General features: G+C 39.4%; 1 protein-coding gene across 2 annotated transcripts in view; it reads right to left on the bottom strand.

Annotated features, from left to right (window-relative positions):
- adcy7 (adenylate cyclase 7) overlaps positions 1-12,640 on the bottom strand; it is a 67,722-nt gene extending 55,082 nt beyond the window's left edge. For both annotated transcript variants that reach the window (XM_006779772.3, XM_006779775.3), the window contains exon 1: positions 12,554-12,640. The gene's annotated coding sequence lies outside the window, so the exon portion shown is untranslated. The remainder of the gene's footprint in view (positions 1-12,553) is intronic.
- Between the last annotated feature and the right edge of the window lie 1,961 nt (positions 12,641-14,601).

Here is a 14,601-nt window from a genome sequence, read left to right as displayed (position 1 = left end):
GTGTGGCGTATGCGAAAGAAATGATATTTTAAAGACGGTGGCTTTCTTTTTCTACACAACAAAACAGAAGCATTCAATGAAACTATATATGTGCAGAGGCTAATAAGAAGGCACTTTATATCATAATGAAAAGATCCTGCAATATTAAAGAGAGAATGTAAACAATCGGAAGATAAACTATGGTGCGACGGTGGGGAAGTAGAACGCTGTTTCTAAAGGAGGAAGCGTCTGACAGAATTGTATTAAAGAAGAGAGAAAAGGAGGATATCAAATCATAATTTGCCCATTACGTGTACAGGGTGTTCCCATCGAGACCTTTGGGGAATCCCCAATTACATGAGGTTTGTGATGCTACCAGATTGTAATGTTATTATTTATGACAGTGATATTACAGTAGGATGTGCCAATAAACAGTAAAAATAATAACTTTGTTTTTTTAAACACTCCGAATTTATATAAATTGTAAAAAGTAAAGTATATCAATACTGCTTTGTTTGACAAAAATCAATGAATTTTCCTGTTATTTATTATATTATGCCTGACAATAAAACTCAAATTAACAAAACTAGTTATAAATACTTAAAAATACTGGCTAAGACATCCTAATGCCTACTCAATCTTCCAGGTAAGGAAATCCCAAAACATTGATTCTGTTCATCTGGCCATTGCGTTTTCAGTGGAAGAGCCGTTTCGTCACTCATCCAAGTCCTTTCTTCAGTCCTGGCTAACTGCAGGTTTCCTCAACCTTATAGACAGTACATGTGAATAAAAGACCTCCAGTCAACTGAGACTGAAGATGTCACTTGGGTAAGTAATGAAACGTTTCTTCCACTGAAAACGCAACGTCCAGATGAACAGAATCAACTTTTTGGGATACTGGCCAAGACCTTTCTTCTCTACCCTGGTGTAAATGTCACTTACTCGTCTGTCATCTTCCTACACTGCAGGTTTCCTACATAGCTATGCTAATACTGCACGAAAGAGAGCACTATTTTGTTGCCCTACAGCAGGGGTCCCCAATCCCAGTCCACGAGGGCCGGTGTCCCTGCAGGTTTTAGATGTGTCCTTGATCCATCACAGCTGATTTAAATGGATAAATTACCTTCTCAACATGTCTTGAAGTTCTCCAGAGGCCTGATAATGACCTAATCATTTGATTCAGGTGTGTTGACCCAGGGTGAGATCTAAAACCTGCAGGGACACCGGCCCTCATGGACTGGGTTTGGGGACCCCTGCCCTACAGCATCTGAAGCAATTACATACGATTATTCAAAATCCTTTTGGCAAATGAGTTATCTTTCCACTGTGTCACCACTACCATAGTCACAGATTCTCATCAACCACATGGACACCCCTCTTATTTGTGTATTTGTCTCCTTCTGTCTAGTGCAGTTGCAGTGCAACAGGTGGACCAGTGTTTGTTGAAATAAATTACGTTATGGCTGTAAACTCCACCCATGCTTTAGAGTAAACCCAAAAGAGAACATAGCCAAGTAACTTTGGTTAAGTCAACAGACCAATGATGAGGCGGTCCCTTAAGCCAGAGCTGATGCTTTGCTCCTAAGTCCTGACATGTTGCAGGCAGTTTACGCTTGCTGAGAGAGGTTGGAAGCAGGTCATTCTCTACAGGCAACACTATGACAAGTGGCTGCAGGAGCATTGGGACATCTAAAAGGAACAGAGCAAGATTGAAGCAGCAGTTGGGCATTGTACAGATAACTCTTTAGTTGTATTTTTTTCCCCCTGTTTCAAATTCTGTTGTTCATATGTTGACAAGCACTGACGTATGCGTCAGCCAAAATGATGACTTTATCAACTGATATTTCTAAAAATCCACCCCAGTTCAGTTTTGGTACATATATTTTTGCTGTCTCTGGGTGAATAAAGACTAACCGCATGAGAACCCCCCCCCCCCCCCCAAAAAAACCAGAACAAAATAAAAAAAAAACAAAGAGTATGCCACCATCGCACAAACAACTCAAAAACTCAAAGCATACTACTCTATGAAACAATCTGATAACGTTTTCTGTTCCATTGCCAAAATTGGATAAATCTTCGTTACAGTTCATGATCACCGCTTTGGCTAGTGTTGATATTATGCTGTAGCTTTGTACTTTTGCAGTTTGGGTCTGTATATGTCAACATTTTATCTGGAAACCAAATATAAAAATACTTGAATAACCCTCGAATAACCCTAGTTGACCAGATAAGGCACATCTATGACATTTACATAAAGGCATGTGCTTTTCAGTTTACCCGAAACATAATCTTATCTATTCCAATTTAAATTGTGCACCCCAAGACCCATCTGACATTTTTCCAACAGCATTCCCAGCTTTTATCGTAGTCTCTGCACTATTCATTCGATAGGTCATCTACCAGCTCTTCTTCCCAAACAGAGAGCCAATCCTGGCTAATCACTCATTAACCAGCCAAGCACAATGAGCAGCTTGTTGGAGCAGGAAAGTGCCGCAAGCCTCCCTGTGGCATGCAAACACCACATAGTTCTGAAAATGTGAATGCACAAACACAAAACAGCACACACCAAGAGCAGCGCTGTGTACCAGCTAAATGACTACAAGCTTGAGGCTAAAAAGCTCTATAGGAAAAAATATATATACACCGAGCAAATTAACTGTAAGAAAAGTAATATTTGCATTATATCATTGAATATTGCATCTCTCCCTACATATCCTTCAGAAATTGGTAAAAATAAAGACTTTCCTTGTCTTAGAGTTATTCACCTGCTGAATTCCTTTTCGGTTCAGTGTCCTTAGTTACTAATGTCTTTCACAGGCAAGTTTTCATCTCTAAAATGAGTTCTGCAAACTCTGTGTCTCAATGGCACTTCTCCAGATGAGGTGCTCTTATAAGCATTACATAATGTCCTTGAACCACAGCAAGCACAATACTCTGAAAATGAAATTGGGAGGAAAAAAAAGAAAAGTAAGAGAGAAAGAGCAGGACACCCACACATCTGCACCATCCAAACTCAAACGAGCATTCAGAGGAGGCAGGCATCGCCTCATGCCAGCTGCAGGGCATTTCAATGTTCAATATGGCTTTCGATCAAGAAGTAAGAGACAAAAAGGTCCTCTCATATGTATCCATGGGACGCGAAAACATTTTACAGCCAACAAATCTCTTGCCAGTACATCACAGGCGCATTAGACAAGATTCATAAATCTGAATATAGTATCGATTGGCTCTTTTTGGCAAATGTTTTGCTTTGACTGTGTACATACATCAAAATCTATCTTATCACCCAACTGCTGAAGGCAGATTAGAATGAGTGTTGACACAAAAGCGCTGTGAGTGAGGAGGGTGTCCAGGAAATGGAACAATTTAACAAATGGGGTGAAGAGGCATTTCTCTAATGGCACTCCAAAGATCCCATCTCAGCAGCACTGATCCTCTCCAAACAGCAAAACTAAGAGGGCATGGCCTTTTATGGCCCCTAGAGAGCTTTCCTGGCAAAATACATTAGTAGTCTTGAACAAGTGTGATTGAAACTGGACACTAGAGGATGACAAGAGAGCAAACAGTAACGGTAGTTACTGTCCTACCATTTATTTCCCTAAAAACCTACTTCAAAAGTTGAAAAACAGCACATAAAACACCAACAGCAATACCTAAAGGGGTTTCTCCATAACCTTAGAAAGCAAACACTCTCATGCAGTTGTCATTTTGTTGCTTGTATTTGGGCACAGAATTCACAGTATTGGACAACTCTCCTTAATCTTTGAATTCAAGTGTTTTCAGTCCCGCTGCTACAACTGTATAAAAAATAAAAATAAAAATAAAAAATCACACACATTTTCACACAGTCTGTCTTTACGCACATTTGTGAAAGCAAAGAGCGCACTGAATTTGAGTCTGGCGCTGTAATAAGATTCCAACACTGCAACAAGTCAGTCTATGAAATTTCTTCCCTCATAAATATTCCATGATCAGTTGTAAGTGGCGATACTGCAAAGTGGAAGCATTTAAGAACTACAGTAGCTCAGCCACAAAGTGGCAGACCATGGAAAGTTTCACAGTGGGTTGTCAAGTGTTGAAGTGCATAGTGCGCAAAACAGCTGGGAGACTAACATAAATACTCCATGAGATCAGTATCCCTGATCCCCTGATCTGATATTTGACTCAAAAAGCCAGATCTGACATTGCTGACAAGTAGACGCTCTATGGGCAAATCCATTCATTTTAGTTATAGGTTGTGTTGCGTACACCACACATCAACGGCTGCACAAGCTGCAGGAGAGCCAAAACAGGTTGGAAGAAGCAACAGTTGGCAGGAATTTCATCCCTGTGGTGTCAACAGTTTTTCTTTTGTATGTTTGCAGAAATCTTTACACTGTAAACTGTGGTCAAGTGAGCTGAGTGATGGTGCATTCCCTCTATTCTTAGGTTTGGTTTAAAACTTGCAGTAACTTGCAGTAAAGCTTTTACTGCATTTCATCACTAGGGAAACAGCGTTTAAGTGAAGCCTGATTATAGTCAGGCTGATCAAGTTAGTCTGGATCAAGTGGAACCTATCCCATTTTATTTTGGGTGAGAGGCAGGGACTTCCTGAACAGGTGTGGAAGTTAATTAACACTAAAAAAAAACATTTTCAGAAATACATGGATTTTTTTGCCACCCATAAGTCACAATTGCAAAGGAATGTGAATTTTCACAGAATTTTCAGTTAGTAAGTCATAACTTGGATATATGCAACTCAAACTTTGTAATCATAAACCAAGAGTTTGACTTATCGATAGCAAATTCTGTTTTCATTATTCAGTGTTTGAAACAAGCTTCCACAGACAGCTCACCGGCCCATCACAGGGTAAAACAAGAGAAGTTAAGAAGAAAATAAGTGGCACTTGTAGAAAGAAACATGTTTTAAGGTAGATCAGAATAAATCTCACTATATGAGAATCTTTGAAATAAATCTTGGAGATCTTATCATGTGCATTAACAGAACAGAGTTTTTCAGGATTGATAGTTAGTTCATTTTGATAGAGGGCAAGTTCTATCATGCATACCACATTTTTGCGGTGACAGTCATGAAATGGGCAGCAAGGGCAAGGAATGGAAACAGAGTGGGACTAGAAAAAAGTGGGTGTAATAATGATGACTAAAAAGCAAAGACAACCATATTAGGATTTCTCATCCTCTTGCTCTTCAAACAGCCAGCTGTTGCTCTAGCTATACTTAAGAGGTAAAGTCATAGTTTGTCTAAAACGTATGCCGATTTCTTTGGTCACAGAGTCGAAAGAACTGCAGCAAAAAAAGCAATCACATGTAGCAATAACTGATTAAATCAGATGTGAGCGTTGCACGAAAGTTATACTTTTACCACCATTTCTGCTGTTGCAAAAGTCTCAGAGTTAAATTCAGGAACCTTTGTGTGCCATGTCTCTCTCTTATAATGTATGCAGTAAAGTCTGAAGAAGTTTCTTAAGTGACAAACCTGTCCTGGATGTTTCTTCCTAAAAATACACGGCTCCAAATATCACAGGCTCCTTCTTTTAACTTGAGTATGTGGAAAGCCACAGGTTATCGGGTTTTGTGCTTCGCAGGTCGTCTTAACATTTCTTTCCCGAAGTGATTATGAAAATTTCTTTTACTTAACCTTAATAGCACTAATTTGAAACCGTGATTGTATGTCTGCGTGAATTGAAAGTTCCTGTAATGACCCTGTTTACCATCTTCAAGTAATTTTTCGAACCACAAATTATTATTTCTGCTTCACACTATGATGAAATTCAAAACACACACACACACACACACAGTAGCACTCTACTACCCTACCACGAAATGTAATTCAGAGACGCCACAGATCAAAATTTAGTGCAATTAAAAAGGCAACTCAACATTTGCCGAACATACGAAAGATTGAATTTCCTTTTTTGTGTCCAAACTGACAGAAAATTAGAAAAAGTGACATGTAAACATGCCTCTAATGTACCCTGAATGTCACACCGCCAGACAAAAGTTTACAAAGAGCTTGGTAGAATTCTGAAATATTTCTGACCACTTTGACAGCAACTATTTTCTACAAAAGTGCCGCATAAACAGAGCTTAAAATTTTTGACTGTCAGTTGTTTTCCATCTTGAGCTGTTCTTGATGCCCAGGAATATTTCTATTAACTTTAATTACACTCCTCCGCCTTCCACCACTACCGTGTGCCACCTTCAAAATGAGTTCCTACTAATCAAGCAATGCAGAAGCCCCCCCCAAATCGTGTTCCTTGAATTGTCATTTCAGGTTGGCTCCAAAGAAAAGTCGAGGATTAGTTATAGTTTGCGTGATTTTGGAGCTTAGCACTTAGTACAGAATGCATAATCATTTGGACTCTTGTCTTTCAATCTACTAAAGTTTAGACTACAAACTGTCACAGGAGCTGGGCAATAAAACCAAGTATTAGCCCAATGTTCTGTCAGCCATGATTCTGGTGACGTCAATGACAACAGCCTTTGAACTTTGGTTGACTTTAGAGACCCTGTCCCAGTGGCATCCTCATCCTTTTCATCCTATAGTTTCACAACATCTTGTTGGGAAAAGATTCTGGGAGAAACTGATTCAGAGACATCGCCGAACCAGACGTCATCTTCACCCTACTCTCCACGGACTCGTGTTTTTTTTAAGACCAAGATGAGATTAGGTTGACTTTAAATAGATGGAACAAGTGCAAGCAGTGTGAAAACAATCCGGAGAGCTTGGTGGTTCTGGCGCTCGACAGTAAGTGGCCTGATTCACTGACCGATGTTTTTGCTCTGTTTTTATAGCTGTGTTTACATCCATGCTTTAAACACTGAGCTGTCACGTGTCACCGAAAGCTTATTATCAGTGCACCACGTCAGAAGTATAGTTGAAATGATGTTTAAAGCTAAGATCAGACTGCAGGGTACCCCTTCTGTAGCAATGGTTTTTGTTAAATTTAAAAAAAAATAGCTGTCTCTATTATTATGCAAGAAATAAAATCGCGCAAGAGAGGATAAAGCAAACGAGCATTTACAGCATGCACGATGAAGCCTGTGCCGAAAAAGGATTAGTTGTGATCCCTGGGTGAAAGCACTAGCGTCGAGAGTTAATGAGTCCTATTAGTCCCCACTGTGTGTTCGAGGATTAGCACACTGTCCACCTAGAGGAACCCTCCTCCTTTCGAGCCTGAAGGGAGAGACAGCAAAACGAGAGAGCCTGCTCCGACGCAGATGAGAGAAAGCGAGATTGAAAAATGAGCGACGAAGAGAGAAAAGGCAGGAAAGAGGGGAGAAATTGGAGAAATTATCAGTGCTGTAAGTGGCTAGAAGCATTTTAAGAACATAATGAGGTCTAATAACAACAGAAAATGCCTATTAGTAAGAAACACTGCCTCTGTGTGTGCGTGCGTGTTTAATGAGGACAAATCTGGATGGAATTTCTCTACTGAGACTGATAGGAAGGAAGTACTCAACAGTAAAGAGGGAAAATAGCTTTATCCTGACACACAACCCCATGTCAATACACTCAAAGAGATCAGACATGTACTTTAAAATGATTATTCAAAAATTATGCTTCCTGAGATTTGGTCAGGGTTTTAATGTATTAGTATTTAAAAACGTTAAATATGTTCTTGTGCTATTCTGTGTTGCCAGCTCCCACTCTTGATGGAAAAAAACGTGCTTATTTATTTATTTTAAATAAACATTATAGCCAAAAAGAGAAATAAGCACGCTGCCAAGCAAGAACGATACTGAAAGTAGCACAAAGAGACAGCTTGTGTTCCTCTCAGCTTCACAGATGGTGTCAACTCTAGTTCTTAAGAAAAACCTGTGAGAAGTCACATTGTGCATCCGGTAAAGGTTCCCCACATTTCCTGTCAAGGTCATTATCTCTGTCAAGCACAAACCAAGAGTATATGTTGCACATAGCTGTTAGCTCATTTATATATATGCGTGCGTTTAGGTAAGCCACGCACAACTCAGCAAGATTCTCTTCAGCGCTGATGATAACGCTGTGTACCCGTTTCAAAACACAGGAGCGGTCAAATTAAACAGGGCACACTCATCTTCTTTCATTTGCTTAGAAGAGAAAGGCACCATTTACACTGCAAATGCCCATTTACATTGTGCATTTAACATAAGTTTACATACCTATATTGAGTTATCTGTACTTTTTTTTTTCCTTCACAAACTGAGGCGTGTAGGTGTCCATACTTCTGCAGAACACTTATGCAATTTAATTCGGTGGTTTCCAATGTTTGCAGCAAAAAAAAAACCAAACAGGTCATCTGACTGAAGTTATATTTACACCAAAGGTGAAGTGAAACTCACACAAATATAGCCAGAGAAGTGTTTTTGGAAACCAACACAGAAGGGTTATAATGGATAGCTGGAATGCAGTTACAGTAACGTATTTTACCAAGCCCTAAAATGACTCTTCTCCCCAAGCCCTCTGCTTTATTACTCTGTCCATATAGGCCGTCATTCAGCTCAAATGACAAAAACAAGATTCTGTAGCTGTTGTTAACGTCTGGAGTAGGGCTATGCCATGTCATATTGTCTGCAATTAAACATTATTAATAAATGTCAAATCGAAATATCACTGCTACCGTGAAACCACGTGTTTAAATTCCACAGTGTGCTCAACAACGACACAAGTCTGGGCAAGTTTGAAGGCAAGAGCCGTGCGTCAGCCTCCGAGGACGATTTAGCAAAACCCGAGCTACTTCAACAGCTTCCAACAAAACAAAATACTTTACATAATATACAGGAAAACTGTTCCCACTAAAGGTTGAACACAGCTGGTGATGTGCAAAACAAATATAAACAAATGACTCCACCAGGTGTCGCTGGCTGCACTCCATTGTGACAGGAAGAGCAAAGGTGGATAGAAATTAGGGATGTGGTTACATGGTGGAAAAGCTAGCTCGGCCCAGGTGGTTCAAAAGCTCAATCCTAAATGTAACATTTCAGGTAGAAAAGATTTTTCCGTTATACCATTTAACAATAACAATGTTGAAGCTTGCTACTGCTCTCTGTAAGCTACAAGGATCAATGAAAAGATCAGTAATATCATTATCGCAAATTTTCTTGAAATATTGTGGTATCATTTTGCGGCTATACTGCCCACCCTTTGTTTGGAGACCAGACAGACTCAGGTATCCGCTAACCAGGGTTGTCACGATACTTGAATTTCAAAACTCGATACTGATACCGAGGAAAATACTTGATACCCGATACCATCTTTGATATCCACGGGGACATAGAGTGTTTTGGACATACTATGTCCTGTCAAATGGACACTGTCTGGTGACATTTGCTGCCTACCTTCTATATTAATGTTATAGCTTTATTACTCAACCATAGCTGCAAGCCGCTACCTTACTGATAACAGACAGACAGTGTGGCTATCGGATAATTGCTAATAGTGTTTCACAGTATTATCATCAAATTTTACAGTGGAGTTAGTAATTGGCCACAGCTTAATGAGATAAACACCAAACCAAAGGATGCAAATTTGAATAAATTTGATTACGTTAGCCTACAAAATGACCGGATTCATTTTACTCCAATGCATTAATATTTTTACTAAGGATGCATGACTGTGCAGACTACGAATACATAACATGAAAAATAATGGTTTTCAACAAACCCCACTGATGAAGACATGCTAGCACTGAAACCACACACTGGGAACTGCTTTCTTATACTAGCGACATGGTCAGCTGAGGCTCCACGCGAGAGGACGAAGAAACACAAAACAGCTGAACTACCAGTTATTATGAGGCTCATCACAAAGCAGACCCTGGTGTCATTCCCCACAATCTGTTTTGTTTTAGTTTGGGATTTTTTTGTGCGCACTCACAGCTAAACCCTGTCTGGGTGCATCAAACTGTAAAATCAATCTGCAAAATTACAATACAGTTTTCATCGTGTCAAAATTACATACATCATACCATCACAAAGGATAACTGCACACCAGAGGCCAATGCTAATGTATAGGTTACGATTTAGATTACAGCTTTTCTGTGAACAGGTTAGGATTATTTAGGGAATTGCAGTAACGCATTCACCTGCTGAGCCATGACCAAGAATTTAACACCACTGCCACTGCATAGACTAACCCCTCCATTACATTAAAACACATGAGCTCCATACGTCAAAACAATGCCCCTTGATTTCTCTTGCTCACAGATATTTTACACTGACCATTATACATGTTAATCTCACCATTTTAGGCTTCAATGTTTTTCACTGCCTAGATTAAATTAAAACAAAGTGATGTCATTAAAAATAACAGCAAGTGGTCAATCCATAAGCCGCCTGTACTTATGAGAATTGGAAAAGGGATCAGATTAGTAATCAAGCAAGTGATACACAGCCGCCCCACAGAAGCTATGTCTCTTATCCCGATGGAGTCAGTAACAGTGAGTAGGCTCAAACAAGCAGAAACGTGAGAATTAGCCTATCCATGTACCCAGAATATGATGGCAGGAATGCATATGTCATTCGGTTCTTGGGTTTACACATTTATACACGTCATCACAGCGTAAACAAAAAAAAAAAGAAGAAGCTTTTAAGCCAAGTAAAGAGTTTATCACCAGAACAGCTTTCATACCTTGTAGAGAAGAAACACAAAGCCAATTGGTGTTTTCAGAAGTCACTTGTACAGCTACACAATCTCTTCCTGGCTCTTAGGAGAAGCAATATGGCCTTCATCCACAGTTTAAACTACCTGACGATGCCAAGAAATGACCTCGCTGCAGCTTCACTTTACGGAAAGTAATAGCTGAGGAAGTGCAACAGTAAATACTCAGATGTGATGGAGTTTACATATCATTTCTCAAACTATTTGCAATAAATTATCACAAAGACCGATTTCAAGTGAAGCCATATATTGCGAGTTGTGTATGTAATCTGTTCAGCGGATGTCTAATCTTCTACTCAGACCAAAGCAAGCGAGTGGACTGTGTGCACATAAACACATTTCCCTGAAAAGCTATACATCAGCCAACCATTATAATCCCTTAAGACTATGTCCTGTATGTTCTGCCTTCAGAGATCACATCACCTATGCTGTAACATTACATTCAGGCAAAATTATGCACACTGCTGGCTCAATAAACACATGGGCTGACAATGTGCGGTTGCTTTCTATTTAGGAAACAGACTGAACTTCACAACAACAAAAATAGCTATTAATATGTCTAACTTTAAGACTCACACTCACTGTGATGCACCCAAATAATACACGGACCATTTCCTGCAAAATAAAGAAGCCCCAGTGAAAACTGTGGTCAGTGAGACATGGGAATCAACGTTTTTCTGTATTGTTTATATATTATTAAAATCAATTTAAGGTCATTTTAAATCCACTTAAATGAAATCTGAGCTCATAGATGGATATCTGAAATGGACGAACACTGTGTGAGAAGTTAACTAACCATCCGATTTTAATAATATTTTATTTTGATTTCATTAAAAATGACTCATGCTGCTTTCTCTGGGATCTCGCAGCACAGCTCCACAACTGTTGTTTTAATGACCACTAATTTAAAAGTGCAGATAACGTAATTTAATATTAGATCCTTTTAAACTGATTTGTAAATAAATCTAATTCAATTTCGATTTTAAACTCAAACAGTAAAGCGCTTTCTGAAGCACGTACTGTGTTGTGCTCCGGTTACTAAAGGACTAAAGCCAGTTTCACTCTGAAATGAGTATACAGGCACTGACAGGGGCACTATTCGTGGTAGAAACGGGGAGCATATGTTGTAGGAAGAGATTTGAAGGGATAAAACTATTTTAAATCAGCAACATCCAGCCTGCCAAAAAGCAACTTACTTATTAAAAACAAATATTACCTTCCCTAAAATGCACTTGTTGGTTTGAAGAACGGAGAAAAGACATCACAGGATCACTGGTAGAGTTTAATCCATGCCGAAGTAAATAAACTGGTTATATTTGGATGGGTGCGCTCGATAAATGATTGAGAAACACTACCAGTCATTACCCGGTGACATACAAGGAGATACACATTTGACAAAAACGCATGGCAGACCGAAAGCCCGTTTAGAACAAGGGGGATAAATCCACTTTGATTTCTCACTGTTTCAGCCAGTTTCTCCACCTACAACTCGAACAAACTCGCACTAAATATGTGACAAAGAGGATTTCAATATGAACATTTGAAGCTCTAACTCTCAAAGGCAGCTCGCTTAGAGCGAGCCAGGAGTGAGGAGCTTCATTTCCGAAACAAACCAATTCAACTTCTTGCAGTCTGGATGACAAGAGCAGGCAGGTAAAAACGCGTCAAGGAAAATCGATGCGGAGATCAAGAAAAGTGTCATTTTATTTAACTTTAGACTTCGACAAATTTACACATGTATGTAAACCTCGGCTTAAATGAAAAGGTGTTGCCAGAGATGGAAAGTTTTCCGCTGAGACATCCTTGTGTTAACCGTTTTTTTTTTCACCGTGCAACCAGTTACCCTTCTCTTGAGCATGCAGGTGTTAATGTGTCAGGAAGGATCGTTTTTGTTTTGTTTAGTTTTTTAAATCAAACAAGAGTTTCGCATCTTACCTGAGAGACTTAAAGGTCTTCCGGGAAATAAATCGTACAGAAACGAACCGGTAAGTGCACATTGAGTGCGTGGTCCCCGTGCGCCTCTTCTCTACTCTTCAATTGCCCGTGCGCGCGTTGCGCCAAGCGAGCACGCCCCTCCTCCATCACTGTCACACACCAGGGGCGTTAACCAGACTTTTTTCAACATTGGGCAAAGATGGGAGCCCCAAAAAAGGCGGGGGGGCGAGGGGGGGGGGGGGGGGAGAGACCACAGACCCGGTTAAATATAGTGTAGAAAGCATTGGCTACTATTTTGAGGCTCATGCAGGAGAGTCCTATGAACTAAGAGAGATGTATTGTGTGAAGAGTAGTTTTGCACAAGAGTTTAAAACTATTTTTGCTTACGGTGGCTGCAATTATCTTTGATGTTAACTTAACATCTGTACAGCATTTATATTTCTGTCATTGTACTTATTGAGAACACTAGAAACGTCTGTGCAGTTTTGTTAAAACCACCATAAAAATGTCTTTCAAGACTGTAATTTCAAACTTGCACAGAATGTAATGCTGGTTAGCGTAGTTGCCTACAATAAAACTTTTTGGTAAGATGCTGCCACCTTGTGGTTTAAGTTTTCAATACATTTTTAGTAGGGTTCATACATTTTAAAGCTTTAATCACTGAAACAATGTGGAGTATAAGGTACAAACAATATTTGCATGCAAAATAAAAGCATTTCAGTCAAATACACGAGTATTTGCACTGGATCAACTTCCACCACTGGTTAATTTCATGCTCTCGATCACCAATTTGGAGACTTTCAGATCCGCTCCCCTCTGGAGATGTCCCTCTCACACCCCAACACAATGCTGCTTTTCATTTTAAGTGACCTTACAATTATTTAATTTAGTCAGCAAAGAGGCAGACAATTCAAAATAAAAGTCAAAAGCAGACCAGAAACTTGTCTCAACATATGGTTTAATGATATGGTTTTTATTGCATGGATTGTAATAGCTGCAGAAAAACATTTCAAATGAGTACAGTTGGGGTTAAAGCTTTCCTGCAGTGAAGAAACATGGTCAGTGGACATTCAGATGGCACAACTTGATTCACCTTTCTCCTTGTCTGTCGACCACAAGACCAGCGCTGTTATACTGCATTTTTAACCTCAGCTGTAGTACTTGAGGATGAGTGAGGTGTTGGAAGGGTAGTGGAACTGTAGATTTTTTTTGTTTGTTTGTTTTTTTAAAATAATTCAACACCAAATAACAGTAAGTTGACTTAAAAGTGTCCTGATCCTGCTCCATCTAAACACATAACGTAGCTCTGTGGTGAGCATAACATTGTGTCGCTACAGTAGTCATTGTGGAGTAGCATTCTATAACATGAGGTGGTGGTTATTGCTGGCTACTTGTTTTACTGTGGGTGACTCTTGTCACTTCTGAGAAAGGTAGATGACGAGGGGACTGCACTGTGCTTCGGTGTGAGACTCCCTCCTAGAAAAACTGTTCAAGTTGAAAGTTTGCTATGTGCAGCTGCCTATTCAGACGAGACACCAAGCTTATGTCAATCACAATCACACACAAACCAAAAAAAAAAAAAAAAAAAAGGGAAAAAAAAAGGGAAAAAAAAACCCCCAAATGCAGTATACAAGCCCAAACTCTGTGGATTAAGACTTGGAGCAATAACTCCATCTACAGTTTAGTTGCTGTACTGCAATGACAGAAGTGTTCTTGTTGATTTATAAACCGTAAAACAAATAGTCTCTCTTAAACTAGGTAGACCAGCCACATTAATACAAAATTCTCACCACATGACTTGTAAAATAGTCTTAAATTGTTCAAAGTAACTTGGTCACTCAACTGTCAGTGGAACAAAAAAAAAAAAAAAAAAAAAAAAAAGTAGTAGTACAACAATAAAAAGGTGGCATCTTCCTGTATCCTAACATGCCCGACCCCAACCCACCTCCCGACAACTTATCCCATTTCAAATATAGGACTCAAAGATATGGGCTCTAATGTTAAACACATAGATCCATACTATGTTCATACAATTAATAAAAAAATAA

This window comes from Neolamprologus brichardi, chromosome 1, assembly GCF_056152115.1.
Source record: "Neolamprologus brichardi isolate AB-2024 chromosome 1, ASM5615211v1, whole genome shotgun sequence".
Classification (NCBI taxonomy): domain Eukaryota; kingdom Metazoa; phylum Chordata; class Actinopteri; order Cichliformes; family Cichlidae; genus Neolamprologus; species Neolamprologus brichardi.
This window is presented reverse-complemented; position numbering and strand designations above follow the sequence as displayed.